This window comes from Caretta caretta, chromosome 5, assembly GCF_965140235.1.
Source record: "Caretta caretta isolate rCarCar2 chromosome 5, rCarCar1.hap1, whole genome shotgun sequence".
Classification (NCBI taxonomy): Eukaryota; Metazoa; Chordata; order Testudines; family Cheloniidae; genus Caretta; species Caretta caretta.
The window spans coordinates 127296232-127313474 of record NC_134210.1 but is presented as its reverse complement, the minus strand read 5'-3'; the positions used below and the strand labels follow the sequence as shown (position 1 = coordinate 127313474).

Below are 17243 nucleotides of genomic sequence, written 5' to 3'. Positions count from 1 at the left end.
ACTGCTTCTTCAGAAGAGATGCAATTAAGGTGACACGATAGTTTTCTGTGGGTAATTTACTTGAGTGATTAAACTACTGTGATTTATTTTATGGTGGAATGTATTTTGGGGTTAGCCAAGTGCAAGATGCTCCAGGGAATAACTCAGTGCACGTGGCAGCGAAGAGCGGAAGAGCAACAGAGATAAAGAGAAACAAAAATCATAGCAAAGAAGGTCAGGCCCACAATGTCTATAATTTAGAGACATCTCAAGCCTGTTTCTTTCTCATAATTTCAGCCAGAATGGAAGAATTTACAAGAAATTCTTTCCCATGAAAGATTAGATATGTAGAATAGATTCCTCAGTTCTATGGCCAGAGGGGACCATTGTGGGCATCTAGTCTGACCTCCTGTATGGCACAGGTCAGAGAACTTCCCTCAAATAATTCCTAGAGCAGATCTAATAGAAAAACATTCAGTCTTGATTTAAAAATGGTCACGGATGGAGAATCCACCACAATCTTTGGTAAGTTGTTTCAATGGTTAATGACTCTCTCTGTTAAAAACTAATGCTTTATTTCCAGTCTGAATTTGCCTAGCTTCAACTTCCAGCCCTTGGGTCATCCCAGATTCTCCACTGCATTCAGGTTCTAGGCATGAAGAGCATGTACCTTACTCTAGACATTCCCACAGAGGAAAGGATTTATTCCAGCTACATAAAATTGGAACGATACAGAGAAGATTAGCATGGCCCCTGTGCAAGGATGACACACAAATTCGTGAAGTGTTCCATATTTGGGGGAGGGATAGCTCAGTGGTTTGAGCATTGGTCTGCTAAACCCAGGGGTGTGAGTTCAATCCTTGAGGGGGCCATTTAGGGATTTGTGGCAAAAATTGGGGATTGGTCCTGCTCTGAGCAAGGGGTTGTACTAGATGACCTCCTGAGGTCCCTTCCAACCCTGATATTCTAGGATTCTATGAGAGTGCCCAGGATCAGGTGTTGATGGGGTCCATTCTTTTTATAGCCACTGAATCCAGATTTAAAGGGCAAAGATAGTGAGAGGGGAAGCAGAGACAGAGATTGTGGGGTGAAAAATGTTTTGGACAATGATAATTTTTTTGAAAACCGCACTCCCCCCACTTCCCTCTCTCTCTGAAAAATTTCAACTCTCTATAGACAAGAGCAGTTCAACGGGGGTATCACAACAGAAATGTCCTCACTGGCGATGCCATTATCTTTTTGTCCTTCCCATTGTTACCCAGACCTTTACCTCCTTGAAGCCACGCAATCAGCGCTGCATGCAGACTCCTACCTTTTAGAAAGGTGGACCAACAAGAATGCACTACACCCACCTGTTCACTTCCTGGTACAGCTCCAGCTGTTGATTATTACCTGGCTAAGACCCAGTTCTCTCCGACAGTAATAGCGACTGACAGGGCCATCATGGCTGTTGCACCACAGGGTTGAGCTCAGAGGAGAAGGGGAAGGTCACTTCCAGTGGCGGGCTATTGAATTCAACAACATCCGTGGCCACTAGGCAGTTCCAGTACAGATATGGAAAAATCCAGAGCAAGGTTTCTATTTACACCCTGCATTTTGGGTTTCCAGATTCCTTGATGCTCAGTCTTTTGCCATTCCCTGAGGTGATGAGGTTTGCTATCTTGGGGCCAGATTCTGATTCCTTTACACTGACCAGCACCCTCACAGTGGAATGAGGTACTTCTCAATGCGTGTAAAAGAGAGGAGGATCCGGCTGACAAAACACCTCAACATGGTGCAAGTTCCGGAGCCTGGATGGGAAGGACAGTCTGGTGGTTACGGAGCTAGCCTGGGACCCTGGAGACCCTGATTCAGTTCCCTGATCTTGCATAGACTTTTCTTATGACCTTGGACAAGCCAGGGTACGTAGATTGGCACTGCGTGTGAAGATGCAATCACAGCTCGGATAGACAGACCTGCACTAGCTTTAATCAAGCTAGCATGGCTTAGACTAGCTGTGAAGACACAGCAACATGGGATGTATAAGCCCACCTGGAACCCCAGGTACATGTGTTCCTCGCCCATGCCAGCGTCTGTGCCGCTGCATCTTCATGGATATTTTAGCTGCATTAGCTAGAGTGAAACTAGTGTGCGTGTTGCAAACACACCTCTAGTGACGGGCAGACTTACGCCAACTCTCAGTGCTTCAGTTCCCCACCGGCAATGAGGGATAATGGCACCTCCCTACCACACAGGGATACTGGGAGGTGCTCGGGCACTATAGTAATGGGGCGCATAAAAGTGTCGGCTACACAGACAGCCCTGCTAACGGTCAGCGGCGAAACACTGCCCTCCGATCACTGAATACACAGTGCGGCTCATAACACCTGCTGCCTGATCGAAAAAGCAACGGCTGCATGCAAAGATCAGCAACGATGATGCCACCCTTGTTTCATTGCAACGTGACAGTTTTTACTGTGACAACATCTCTGCGGTGCAAAGCAGGCGCCCATTCCAATGCGATTAGAGCAGTGAGATCGCGGCTTATTTTTCACATTCGGGAAATTCATCAGTTTGTCTCAGGAGCTCAGAGGCCATCAGAACCAAGGAACCACCCCTGCTCCTCCTACACAGTCAATATTTTTATAGGATGAAATCTCTTTGGAAACTAATTGGAAAGAGTGATATGCTTTGGAAGCGATTTCTGAACAGCTGGACAGGGTAGCAAAGGTCAATTCTTCTTCCTTCTCTTCCCCCTCACTTCTCCTATGCCCTCCTTTTTTTATTCTGTTATTTCTCCCTCATTTCTCTTTTCCTCTCTCTCTTCTCCATCTGGTCTGACTTTGGCTTGTTTCATTTAACAATCCCCTGTCCGAATAATGAGCCTGGCTTGGTAGGCCATGGAACTGCTCCTCTCTGGCTAGTTAGCTAGAAAACCAGACAAGAATATCCACACCTGACCTGAGCTGGTAAAGGTGTGTACAGCGCTGAAGGCAAATCTAATGCCTGCCTTTAAGCTGAACTCATTGAAGCTGCTTTCAGATACAGCAGGCATGTGAGTCTGCCTGCTTACTTGTTTAGCTTAAATGCTGTTGATGAAAAGCAGCTCCTAGCTTAGGATAGCTGTAAAGATCAATCCAGGCCCAAGTTCTCTGATCAGACAAACTGAGTTCAGATCCTGCGTGTTCTGGGCTGACTGCACTTCTAGGGAAATAAAACAATTATGGTCCGTTTTTATGAACGGAAACAGAGTCACAAGTGGCAAGGTGAAAGGGGTAGGTCATGCTAGTAGTGGGGTGGAGAACAGTTCCCTCTTGTTTAAAGTAGGTCTGCTTGGGAGTAGAAAGGCCTTTCATGTTGAACCCTTACTGGTCTGCAGTGTTTGGCTCACATGGTACTATGGCTTCCAGTGAATCCAAAACTACTGAAGATGGTTTAAGAACAGATTGTGTGTTGATGCCACTGGCCACTTGTCCTTGTGCCCCTGTACCAGCAATTAGGTATGGATACTGGAAGAACTCAGGATAACAGACCTGATCTTGCTTTCTCCTCTTCCCCCGCACCCATATATTTCTTTAAACTCTTCTTGCGGCAGGATCACCATAGGCAGATAATAAGAATACCTGGCTCTTATCTGCTTTTTATCCATAGATCCCAAAACACCATATAAAGTAGGTCAGTAGCATTAGCCACATTTGACAGATGGGGAAACTGAGGCATGGGGGGAATGACTTGCCTATGGTCACCTAGCAGCAGAGCCAGGAACAGAACCTAGCTCTCCTGAGTCCTACTCTAGTGCACTAACCTCTAGGCAACACTGCCTTCATGGAGGCAGATAGCACTGTGCCCCTTTAAAGAGGTAGCTTCTTTATGGGCATGGAAAGGCTGACCAACACCCTCCCTCTCACATTGGTGTTTACAGTGACAGGCTCAATGGCAATGCCAGCAACAGCAAGAGGGCAGAAGATTTTGCAAGTGAATCACTGGCTAGGGAAGATGTGGAGGGTTTTGGTTTCGTGGAACATTGATCCTTCTTCAGTGGGGAAAGAGAACTGTATATCCTCCACCTTAATAGAAGGGGGACCATCTCCTTGGGGTTGCCTAAAGTAGTGCAGAAGGTGTTACACTAAGGGTATGTCTACACTACGGAATAAGGTCGAATTTATAGAAGTCGGTTTTTTAGAAATCGGTTTTATAAATTCGAGTGTGTGTGTCCCCACAGAAAATGCTCTAAGTGCATTAAGTGCATTAACTCGGCGGAGCGCTTCCACAGTACCGAGGCAAGAGTCGACTTCCGGAGTGTTGCACTGTGGGTAGCTATCCCACAGTTCCCGCAGTCTCCGCTGCCCATTGGAATTCTGGGTTGAGATCCCAATGCCTGATGGGGCTAAAACATTGTCACGGGTGGTTCTGGGTACATATCGTCAGCCTCCCGTTCCCTCCCTCCCCCCGTGAAAGCAAGGGCAGACAATCATTTCGCGCCTTTTTTCCTGAGTTACCTGTGCAGACGCCATACCACAGCAAGCATGGAGCCCGCTCAGGTAACCGTCACCCTATGTCTCCTGGGTGCTGGCAGACGCGGTACGGCTTTGCTGCACAGTAGCAGCAACCCCTTGCCTTCTGGCAGCAGACGGTGCAATACGACTGGTAGTCGTCCTCATCGTGTCCGAGGTGCTCCTGGCCGCGTCGGCTGGGAGCGCCTGGGCAGACATGGGCGCAGGGACTACATTTGGAGTGACTTGACCAGGTCATTCTCTTTAGTCCTGCAGTCAGTCCTATTGAACCGTCTTATGGTGAGCAGGCAGGCGATACGGACTGCTAGCAGTCGTACTGTACCATCTTCTGCCAGGCAGGCAAGAGATGAGGATTGCTAGCAGTCGTATTGCACCATCTTCTGCCAGGCAGGCAAGAGATGGGGATGGCTAGCAGGCGTACTGTACCATCTTCTGCCGAGCAGCCATGAGATGTGGATGGCATGCAGTCCTTCTGCACCGTCTGCTGCCAGCCAAAGATGTAAAAGATAGATGGAGTGGGTCAAAACAAGAAATAGACCAGATTTGTTTTGTACTCATTTGCCTCCTCCCCTGTCTAGGGGACTCATTCCTCTAGGTCACACTGCAGTCACTCACAGAGAAGGTGCAGCGAGGTAAATCTAGCCATGTATCAATCAGAGGCCAGGCTAACCTCCTTGTTCCAATAACAAGGATAACTTAGGTGCACCATTTCTTATTGGAACCCTCCGTGCAGTCCTGCCTGAAATACTCCTTGATGTACAGGCACCCCCTTTGTTGATTTTAGCTCCCTGAAGCCAACCCTGTAAGCCGTGTCGTCAGTCGCCCCTCCCTCCGTCAGAGCAACGGCAGACAATCGTTCCGCGCCTTTTTTCTGTGCGGACGCCATACCACGGCAAGCATGGAGCCCGCTCAGCTCACTTTGGCAATTAGGAGCACATTAACCACCACACGCATTATTCAGCAGTATATGCAGCACCAGAACATGGCAACGCGATACCGGGCGAGGAGGCGACGTCAGCGCGGTCCCGTGAGTGATCAGGACATGGACACAGATTTCTCTGAAAGCATGGGCCCTGCCAATGCATGCATCATGGTGCTAATGGGGCAGGTTCATGCTGTGGAACGCCGATTCTGGGCTCGGGAAACAAGCACAGACTGGTGGGACCGCATAGTGTTGCAGGTCTGGGACGATTCCCAGTGGCTACGAAACTTTCGCATGCGTAAGGGCACTTTCATGGAACTTTGTGACTTGCTTTCCCCTGTCCTGAAGCGCATGAATACCAAGATGAGAGCAGCCCTCACAGTTGAGAAGCGAGTGGCGATAGCCCTGTGGAAGCTTGCAACGCCAGACAGCTACCGGTCAGTTGGGAATCAATTTGGAGTGGGCAAATCTACTGTGGGGGCTGCTGTGATGCAAGTAGCCCACGCAATCAAAGATCTGCTGATATCAAGGGTAGTGACCCTGGGAAATGTGCAGGTCATAGTGGATGGCTTTGCTGCAATGGGATTCCCTAACTGTGGTGGGGCTATAGACGGAACCCATATCCCTATCTTGGCACCGGAGCACCAAGCCGCCGAGTACATAAACCGCAAGGGGTACTTTTCGATAGTGCTGCAAGCTCTGGTGGATCACAAGGGACATTTCACCAACATCAACGTGGGATGGCCGGGAAAGGTGCATGATGCTCGCATCTTCAGGAACTCTGGTCTGTTTCAAAAGCTGCAGGAAGGGACTTTATTCCCAGACCAGAAAATAACTGTTGGGGATGTTGAAATGCCTATATGTATCCTTGGGGACCCAGCCTACCCCTTAATGCCATGGCTCATGAAGCCGTACACAGGCAGCCTGGACAGTAGTCAGGAGCTGTTCAACTACAGGCTGAGCAAGTGCAGAATGGTGGTAGAATGTGCATTTGGACGTTTAAAGGCGCGCTGGCGCAGTTTATTGACTCGCTTAGACCTCAGCGAAACCAATATTCCCACTGTTATTACTGCTTGCTGTGTGCTCCACAATATCTGTGAGAGTAAGGGGGAGACGTTTATGGCGGGGTGGGAGGTTGAGGCAAATCGCCTGGCTGCTGGTTACGCGCAGCCAGACACCAGGGCGGTTAGAAGAGCACAGGAGGGCGCGGTACGCATCAGAGAAGCTTTGAAAAACAGTTTCATGACTGGCCAGGCTACGGTGTGAAAGTTCTGTTTGTTTCTCCTTGATGAACCCCCCCACCCCTTGGTTCACTCTACTTCCCTGTAAGCTAACCACCCTCCCCTCCTCCCTTTAATCATTGCTTGCAGAGCCAATAAAGTCATTGCTGCTTCACAGTCATGCATTCGTTATTCATTCATCACACAAATAGGGGGATGACTACCAAGGTATCCCAGGAGGGGTGGTGGAGGAGGGAAGGAAAATGCCACACAGCACTTTAAGCACAGCACTTTAAAAGTTTACAACTTTAAAATTTATTGAATGACAGCCTTCTTTTTTTTGGGCAATCCTCTGTGGGGGAGTGGCTGGTTGGCCGGAGGCCTCCCCACCGCGTTCTTGGGCGTCTGGGTGTGGAGGCTATGGAACTTGGGGAGGAGGGCGGTTGGTTACAGAGGGGCTGCAGTGGCAGTCTGTGCTCCAGCTGCCTTTGCTGCAGCTCAACCATACACTGGAGCATACTGGTTTGGTCCTGCAGCAGCCTCAGCATTGAATCCTGCCTCCTCTCATCACGCTGCCGCCACCTTTGAGCTTCAGCCCTGTCTTCAGCCCGCCACTTACTCTCTTCAGCCCGCCACTTACTCTCTTCAGCCCTCCACCTCTCCTCCCGGTCATTTTGTGCTTTCCTGCACTCTGACATTATTTGCCTCCACGCATTCGTCTGTGCTCTGTCAGTGTGGGAGGACAGCATGAGCTCGGAGAACATTTCATCGCGAGTGCGTTTTTTTTTCTTTCTAAGCTTCACTAGCCTCTGGGAAGGAGAAGATCCTGTGATCATTGAAACACATGCAGCTGGTGGAGAAAAAAAAAGGGACAGCGGTATTTAAAAAGACACATTTTATAAAACAGTGGCTACACTCTTTCAGGGTAAACCTTGCTGTTAACATTACATACATAGCACATGTGCTTTCGTTACAAGGTCGCATTTTGCCTCCTCCCACCGCGTGATTTTGGTTGAATGCCAGCAAACATACACTGCAATGCTTTGTTCTACAGTGATTCCCCAGTACGTGTTGCTGGCCTGGAGTGGTAAAGTGTCCTACCATGAAGGACGAAATAAGGCTGCCCTCCCCAGAAACCTTTTGCAAAGGCAGAACCGCAAATGCCAGGGCAAAGTAATCCTTTCACATGCTTGCTTTTAAACCATGTATAGCATTTTAAAAGGTACACTCACCAGAGGTCCCTTCTCCGCCTGCTGAGTCCAGGAGGCAGCCTTGGGTGGGTTCGGGGGGTACTGGCTCCAGGTCTAGGGTGAGAAACAGTTCCTGGCTGTCGGGAAAACCGGTTTCTCCGCTTGCTTGCTGTGAGCTATCTACAACCTCCTCATCATCATCTTCTTCGTCCCCAAAACCTACTTCTGTATTGCCTCCATCTCCATTGAAGGAGTCAAACAACACGGCTGGGGTAGTGGTGGCTGAACCCCCTAAAATGGCATGCAGCTCATCATAGAAGCGGCATGTTTGGGGCTCTGACCCAGAGCGGCTGTTCGCCTCTCTGGTTTTCTGGTAGGCTTGCCTCAGCTCCTTCAGTTTCACGCGGCACTGCTTCGGGTCCCTGTTATGGCCTCTGTCCTTCATGCCCTGGGAGATTTTCAGAAAGGTTTTGGCATTTCGAAAACTGGAACGGAGTTCTGATAGCACGGATTCCTCTCCCCAAACAGCGATCAGATCCCGTACCTCCCGTTCAGTCCATGCTGGAGCTCTTTTGCGATTCTGGGACTCCATCATGGTCACCTCTGCTGATGAGCTCTGCATGGTCACCTGCAGCTTGCCACGCTGGCCAAACAGGAAATGAGATTCAAAAGTTCGCGGTTCTTTTCCTGTCTACCTGGCCAGTGCATCTGAGTTGAGAGTGCTGTCCAGAGCGGTCAGAATGGAGCACTCTGGGATAGCTCCCGGAGGCCAATACCATCGAATTGTGTCCACAGTACCCCAAATTCGAGCCGGCAACGTCGATTTAAGCGCTAATCCACTTGTCAGGGGTGGAGTAAGGAAATCGATTTTAAGAGCCCTTTAAGTCGAAATAAAGGGCTTCATTGTGTGGACGGGTGCAGGTTTAAATCGATTTAACGCTGCTAAATTCGACCTAAAGTCCTAGTGTAGACCAGGGCTAATAGCAAAAGGGAGGGTAAAAAGAGGGCAGAGATGAGCATTCAGCTCAAAAACAAAACCGAGATGTTGAGAACAATCAAGGAACCAAGAATTTCTCCTCTTTGTGTCCTTTAAATTGCCTAGACACCAATTTGAGGAGCCTGTGTAACAAACAAGGGGAATTACAATAGCTCATTCATGAGCATAAATTCAGCCTTGTTGGTATTACTGAAACCTGGTGGGATGATTCACACGCCTGGAATGTTAAAATCAATGTCAAAAATGTCATTGCCTGTTTCCAAGTCACTGATAACTAGGAAGAAAATGATCTTGAATGCTTATGGATCAATGTCCAAACAGATAAAGCACGAGATAGGGTATTAGTGGGGTTAGCCACAGACCATCTCCTCACACGACTATTTTCGATATATAGGAAAAAAACCTACGTGATCCTGGGGGCTTCAATTTGAGGGACATCTGCTGGAGGTCTCACACTGGCAATGCTAAAACATCCTTGGAATTTCTAAACATTGTAGAGGACAATTTCCAAACTCAAAACGTGTTCTTTATTCAATCTTGGCCTACAGATGAAGAGGAACTGATCACAGAACCAAAAATTCATGGTAGATTAGGTACAACTGATCATGACTTGATTACATTTATAATGTGCAAGCAGAATAAACTCCAGAGCAGTAACATATATCATGGACAAACACCTGTCAGGGATGGGCTAGATAATATTTAGTCCTGCCTTGGACTAGATGACCTCTTGAGGTCCCTTCCAGTTCTATGATTATGTATACTTGGTACTTTAATAGGACCAGTTTTACAGAGCTGAAAACAATTATGAGCTAAATCAGTTGGGAGAAACAATTTAATCAGAAAAGTGTGAATGATAATTGGGAATCATTTAAGAACACCTCACTAGATGCCCAAATAGCCACAATCTCACAAGAGAGGAAGGAAGCTGCACTGGTTAAAAACAAACAAACAAACCAACCCACCTGGTTTAGAGGGGAAGTGAAAGCATCTATAAAAAATAAAAGATTATATATATTATATACATATACACACAAAGGGAAGAAACAGGGAAGTTGATAGTAATTGCAGAAAACTGATAATACAAGCTGAGAGGACACAAGGAGCAATCTATGGCCTGCACAGCTACAGACAATATAAAGGAAGTTTTTAAAAATATATTAGGAACAAAAAGAATCCTGACAATGGTATTGGTTCATTACTAGATGGAAATGGTAGAATTCTCAATAATGTAGAAAAGGCAGAAGTGTTCAATAAATATTTCTGTTCTGTATTTGGGGGAAAACAGATGATATAGTCTCCTCATATGGTGATAACGCTCTTTCCATTCCACTTGTCTCTCTGGAGGATGTTAAACAGAAGCTACTGAAGTCAGAATTTTTAAATCAGCAGTCCAAATAACTTGCATCTAAGAGTTTTAAAAGAGTTGGCTGATGAACTCACTCAACAGTTAATGCTGATTTTTGAATAAGTCTTGAAGCATTGAGGAGGTTCCATAAGACTAGAAGAAAGCTAGTATTGTTCCAGTATGTAGTGAGGCAGAGTGGCCTCCCTTTGGACTGGAGAGCGAGGGACCACTACGCTCCCCTTGGTGGGCAGAGACAAACCCATCCCGTTCCCCTCTCCAGAAGGACCGAGGTGGGAGAGGAAGTTTAAAGGGAGGGCCCTGCAGCTCAGTGAGCGGTAGCCAGCAGAGGAGATGGATGCCTCTGCTTTGATGCGGTGCCCAGGAGCTGAATCTACACTCTGCCACACCCTGCCCCCAGCGGATGAGGAGTTACTGGGACTACTGTCGACTGTCTAACCAGAGGAGCCCGAGGACTGGTGGATACTGGAGGTACCAAGCCCTGGGGAGGTAGGAAGTAGCCAGGGGCAGCTGACGACTGGCTGGCTATAGGGCTGACTGCATCTGGGTCGGCATGTTGCGGTTGGATCCCTGCCAACACAGTGGCGGAACTCTCTGCCACTGCTAGGGCCCTGGGCTGGGACGCGGTGGAGTAGGGTGGGCCCACGTCTCCCTGCCCCACCAAACCCCCCTTAGGCCAGGAGGCCTGTGTCCCTGAACAGCCTGTCAGCACCCTAGACTGCCTGCTGGGTGCTCAACCCCTTTTGGAGCCCCCGAGACTGGGTGGGCGCTCACCCCTACATGAACCCCGAGACTGTATGGGTTCGCTGGCTGCCTGAGCCCCATGCTTAGGCTAAAGCCTGCTCCCTGCTCTGCCCCGCCCAAAGGGCTAGGGCTAACTGTGTGTATTTGATGGCTGACTCGACCCGGAGACATAGGCAATAGCCTGCTACTAGCCCGGTCCTGCCCAAGGGCAGGGGCTTCACTGTTAATTGGTGTCAGCCCCAGCTGAGTGGGCTGAGGGCTAAAGACTGCATCGGCGCACCCCCCACACCCACCCAAGGGTGGGGACAGAAGCCCGCCCTCTTGTTGTGTGGTTGCTCTTGTTAGATGGATCCTGCTGGGGTGGCCCAAGCCCGAAGACTACTGCCCCTACACTGAGGCACAGTGGCCTCCCTCCCCACAGGAGAGCGAGGGACCATTGTACATATTTAAAAAGGGTAAATGGGGATGACCCGAGAAACTACAGTCCTGTCAGCTTGATATTGATCCCAGGCAAGATAATAGAGTGGCTGATTTAGAACTTGATTAATAAAGAACTAAAGGAGGGTCATGTAATTAATGTAAATCAACATGGGTTTATGGAAAATAGATCCTGTCAAACTAATTTGATTTTTTTTAAATGCGATTACAAGTTTGGTTGATGAAGGTAATAGTATTGATGTAATATGCTTAGACTTCTGTATGGCATTTGACTTAGCACTAGATTTAGTTTTTTAATCAAAGTGTTAATATAAAATTGACATGGCACACATTACATGGATTAAAAACTGGCTAACTGATAGGCGGATAACTGATAGGGGTAACTGTAAACAGGGGAATCATGAGCGAGCAGCTATATTTCCATACGAAATCCATACCTCTCAGAAAGCCATCAAGGGGTCCCTTAGGGATTGATGCTTGGCCCTAAACTATTTAACTTTTTTCCCAGTGATCTGGAAGAAATCATAAAATCATCACTGATAAGGTTTGCAGATGACAAAAATTGAGGGAATGGTAAATCCTGAAGAGGACAGGTCACCCCTACAGACTGATCTGGGTGCAAGCAAACAATATGCATTTTAATACAGCTAAATGTAAATGTATACATCTAGGAACAAGGAAGGGAGGCCAGACAATAGGATCTTCAGAAGCTTGGACTTGGGACACAGGTGAGCGAGCTACCTGGGAAATGGTGAAACTGGTCTTGGGAGGGGATTAGTGGTCAAGCTGAATTCCTTTGTCTAGCTCCTTCACAACATTATTTGAGGCAAAGGGTTGGCAGTGACAGAATGTGCTTATGGAACATTTCTCCCAAGATCGGAAATGCTGGTTTGAGCAGTTTGAAGGACACTGTATGAAAAAGTTCAAGTTGTTTGTCACCAGGACCGGGCAGGAAGCAGTTTTCCTGTCACATGAGAGTTTGGAAAAAAATCTCCCATCTGGCATTGAGACAAAAGTTGAAATCTTGAAAGTTTTTGCGATCAGGAAGGCCAAAGCACAACTGGAGTTGCACCTAGCAAGGGCTGTGAAGGGGAACAAGGAGGATTTCTACAGGTATGTTAGCAACAAGAAGGTGGTCAGGGAAAGTGTGGGACCCTCACTGAATGTGGGAGGCAACCTAGTGACAGATGATGTGGAAAAAGCTGAAGTACTCAATACTTTTTTTTTGTCTTGGTCTTCACAGATAAGGTCAGCTCCCAGACTGCTGTCCTGGGCAACACAGTATGGGGAGGAGGTGGGCAGCCCTCAGTGGTGAAAGAGCAGGTTAAGGACTATTTAGAAAAGCTGGACATGCAAAAGTCCATGGGGCCAGATGCAATGCATCCAAGGGTGCTGAGGGAGTTGGCTGATGTGATTGCAGAGCCATTGGCCATTATCTCTGAAAACTCATGGGGATCACGAGAGGTCCCAGACCATTGGAAAAAGGCAAATATAGTGCTCATCTTTAAAAAAGGGAAGGAGGAGAATCTGGGGAAATACAGACCGGTCAGTCTCACATCAGTCCCTGGAAAAATCATGGAGCAGGTCCTCAAGGAATCCATTTTGAAGCACTTGGAGGAGAGGAAGGTGATCAGGAACAGTCAACATGGATTCACCAAGGGCAAGTCATGCCTGACCAACCTGATTGCCTTCTATGATGAGATAATTGGCTCTGCGGATATGGGGAAAGGGATAGACGTGATATACCTTGACTTTAGCAAAGCTTTTGATATGGTCTCCCAGAGTATTCTTCCCAGCAAGTTAAAGAATTATGGATTAGATGAATGGACTATAAGGTGGATAGATAGCTGGCTAGATCGTCAGGCTCAACAGATAGTGATCAACGGCTCGATGTCTAGCTGGCAGCCGGTATCAAGCGGAGCGCCCCTGGGGTTGGTCCTGGGGCTGGTTTTGTTAAACATGTTTCAGAGTAGCAGCCGTGTTAGTCTGTATTCGCAAAAAGAAAAGGGTACTTGTGGCACCTTAGAGACTAACCAATTTATTTGAGCATAAGCTTTCGTGACCTACAGCTCACTTCCGAAAGCTTATGCTCAAATAAATTGGTTTGTCTCTAAGGTGCCACAAGTACTCCTTTTCTTTTTGTTAAACATCTTCATTAATGATCTGGATGATGCGATGGATTGCACCCTCAGCAAGTTTGCCAATGACACTAAGCTAAGGGGAGAGGTAGATATCCTGGAGGGTAAGGATAGGGTCCAGACAAATTGGAGGATTGGTCCAAAAGAAATCTGATGAGGTTCAACAAGGACAAGTGCAGAGTTCCTGCACTTAGGATGGAAGAATCCCATGCACTTCTGCAGGCTGGGGACTGACTGGCTAAGCGGGAGTTCAGCAGAAAAGAATCTGGGGATTACAGTGGATGAGAAGCTGGATATGAGTCAGCAGTGTTCCCTTGTTGCCAAGAAGACTAACGGCATTCTGGGCTGCATTAGTAGGAGCATTGCCAGCAGATCGAGGGAAGTGATTATTCCCGTCTATTCGGCACTGGTGAGGCCACATCTGGAGTATTGCATCCAGATTTGCCCCCACACCCCACTACAGAAAGGATGTGGACAAATTGGAGAGTCCAGCAGAGGGCAACGGAAGTGATTAAGGGGCTGGGGCACATGACTTATGAGGAGAAGCTGAGGGAACTGGGCTTATTTAGTCTTCAGAAGAGAAGAGTGAGGGAGGATTTGATAGCAGCCTTCATCTACCTGAAGGGGGGTTCCAAAGAGGATGGAGCTAGGCTATTCTCAGTGGTGGCAGATGACAGAATGAGGAGCAATGGTCTCAAGCTGCACTGGGGGAGGTCTAAGTTGGATATTAGGGAAAACTATTTCACTAGGAGAGTGGTGAAGCACTGGAATGGGTAACCTAGGGAGGTGGTGGAATCTCCATCCTTAGAGGGTTTTAAGGCCAGGCTTGACAAAGTCCTGGCTGGGATGTTTTAGTCAGGGTTGGTCCTGCTTTGAGCAGGGGGTTGGACTAGATGACCTCCTGAGGTCTTTTCCAACCCTAATCTTCTATGATTCTATGAAAGCATACCTCTCAGAAATCCATCAAGAGACCAGTGGATTCCCCACCCCTTCCCTGCCACTGTTTGGCTGCAACATTGTCCACTATTCCACCAATGCCCTGTAATTACCCATTCCCATTCAACCAAGAACCAGTCATTTCACCTGTACCTCCAGATCCAACCATCTCATCAGGGACAGTTACTGATCCTCCCATAGCATTAGCTTTCCGCAGCTAAGGTTCTTCACTGTTTCCCCATCTCTCTTCAATTTGATGTTGGTGGTATTTCCACATCTCTTTCTCCTCATTCACCCTATTCCAGGGTCAGATCCTCAGTGAAGGATCAGTTGGGCCAATAATTTATATAAATCTCACTCTGGTTGCTTAATTACACAGGGCTTCCTCTGCCTTTATTATGCACAAACTTAGGGAAAGGAGGAGGCCACTATGATATGAAGCTTCCTTTAGATCTCTTAGAAGAAGGCCTTACATTTATGAAAAGATCTTTTATGAAAAGATAAGAAACATGCGCCATGGCAAGCATCAGAGAATTCAGATAAGAATGTGAAGTGTTCACTTGAAAGGCAGTTTGCTGCTTCCAACCAGGCAAGCCTCAACACAGAGCTTTCAGAAGCATCTGTTCTCAGCAGCTTCTGAAGGCCTATCTGATTTAGGCTGCCACCTTAATCAGAGTTGTGTGTCTGATATGTAGATACAAATCTTTATTACCTGCCTGGCCAAAAGGTTAGGAAGGGGGAGAGAAGAGAAAATCTTCAGTGCTAAAGAAATGAACAAGAAAGTCTCTTGTTGGGAAGGGAGAGGAGCCTTTGACCTAGACCTGACTCACTGATCAAATGGAAATTGATCCATTCCTGCAAGAATAAAACTCAGCTCCTTAGTGGTTGCCATTTGTTTTATGAAGTCAGGTATGTTTGTGCAAGGTCACAGTACCTACTGCAGCAGAACAATCTGCATCCCCAGAGTTGGCTGCCTGGCTCATCTCAAGACACTAGATGAAAAGAGAAGAGTTTGCATTACAAACTGTACGTAACAAGTGCATTTCTCCAGCATGGTGTTCTTGGAACACAGAATTTGCCAAACTGAATCAGCACAGAGAGTTACAAACACAAACAAATGCATAAACCGAGCAGGACTTTAGCATTCTGGAACTTGGGGTTGAGCAGATATAGAGTACAGCACCTCATTTGGTGCGGTTAGTAGCTATTTTAGGCCACGGACCAGCAAAGCACTGAAGCGTTGAGGCTAAAATGGGATTCAATGGGACTACTCACAGGTTTAAAGTTAAGTATGTGCTTAAGTGCATTGCTGGAGCCTAGGCAGGGTATGAGATATAAACGATGCCAGAAAGTGTGAGAATTCCGTCTCCCCCCTCCCCCTGCAATAGCCCATCGTTGCAGAAAGGAAAAGCGTTGCTATGATGCTCAAAAGCAGCACCTACGATACAACAGCAGATTAGTGTCAAAGAGAAAGCTGCAATCACTTCAAGCATAAATAATACAAGATTAACATAAGTGACATAATTATTACCCAGCAAGGCAGGAATTCTTCTTCCAGCATCAGCACATTTTCATTCAGCACAGAACGCCATAGGCTTCTAAACAACAGGATCCAGCATTACTAGTTGTTGCAGACAATTTAGAATTGAGCTCAAAATATTCTGTAATGACCAGCAATCACCTCTGTGGAGGGTATGATTTAACTGCAGTTCAGAGCCAATCAGCAAAGAATGTATTTTATTTTGAGGATGTAAATTGAGAACAGTCATAGTACTTCCTCCTAGCTTCATGCAGATCTTTACTTAGAAACGAAAGGGAAAAAATTTAGGGAGCTAGAAAGAAAGAGAGGGGAGATGTCGGATTGCATTGTGAGAGCAGATTGCATTGGACATATTTATTCTCACTCCTGAAAGGTAAAACTTTCAGCAGTTCAGCCTGACTGCTGCAATATAGCCTTCATTAATGAGGCTTAATGCTAGGGTGACCAGATGTCTCCATTTTATAGGGACAATCCCAAGTTTGGGGCCTTTTTCTTATATAGGCACCTATTACCCCCCACTCCCATCCCAATTTTTCACACTTGCTATCTGGTCATGATACTTAATGCATTAACCTCACTGCAACCACGTACCTTTGCTTAGTGCACAGGTGTCAATTGTGCACAACAGGCAGGCCAGGACCAGTTCACAAATTGTATTGTACAGCCCACAAGACATGAGCAGCTTGTGTAGAATCTCAGCTTTCTTTACAAATACAGTTTCTCTCTCTTGTAGCTGCAGGAATACCCTACCAAATGTAACGGATACAGCGATGTCTGCCAGAGTCTGCAGAGACATGAGAGATGAACTACCTTCTCCCTATTCACCTGATTGGAGGGTCAACTCTTTTCTAGCTCAGTGACGAGGAGCAGAGTCATTGACTCTTTCACTGCTGACCATGCTAGCTGACGAATGGGGTGGGAGTGAAGGCCTGGGGTGGGAGGGCACTGGGGAAGGACTTACCAAAGAAACAGGCGATTCATGACGACGAGGAAGCAGAAGAGAGGAAATCAGAAAAACACCACAACCTTATTTAGGCACTGCTCCGCTCAGCACTGCGAGGCTTACATGACTTAGATGGGGAAGAGCCATCGACTTTCAATCAGATTTCGACACGTAAGGTCCAGATCCTCAAAAATGGTATTAAGTGCCTAACTCCCATTAATTTCAAAGGGAGTTAGGCACCTAAATCGCTTTGTGAATCTGGGCTCAAGTGCCTAAGTCACTTTTGAATCTAAATCCCTTAGGCCATACAACACTGAGCAGAGCAAAGCCTAAATAC

At 47.2% G+C, this 17243-nt stretch overlaps 1 non-coding gene across 1 annotated transcript; it reads left to right on the top strand.

Moving 5' to 3' along the window:
* Positions 1 to 671: 671 nt before the first annotated feature.
* LOC125637477 (U6 spliceosomal RNA) lies at positions 672 to 777 on the top strand. The gene has a single exon (XR_007356957.1). It is a non-coding gene; the product is annotated as a U6 spliceosomal RNA (small nuclear RNA).
* Positions 778 to 17243: the final 16466 nt, after the last annotated feature.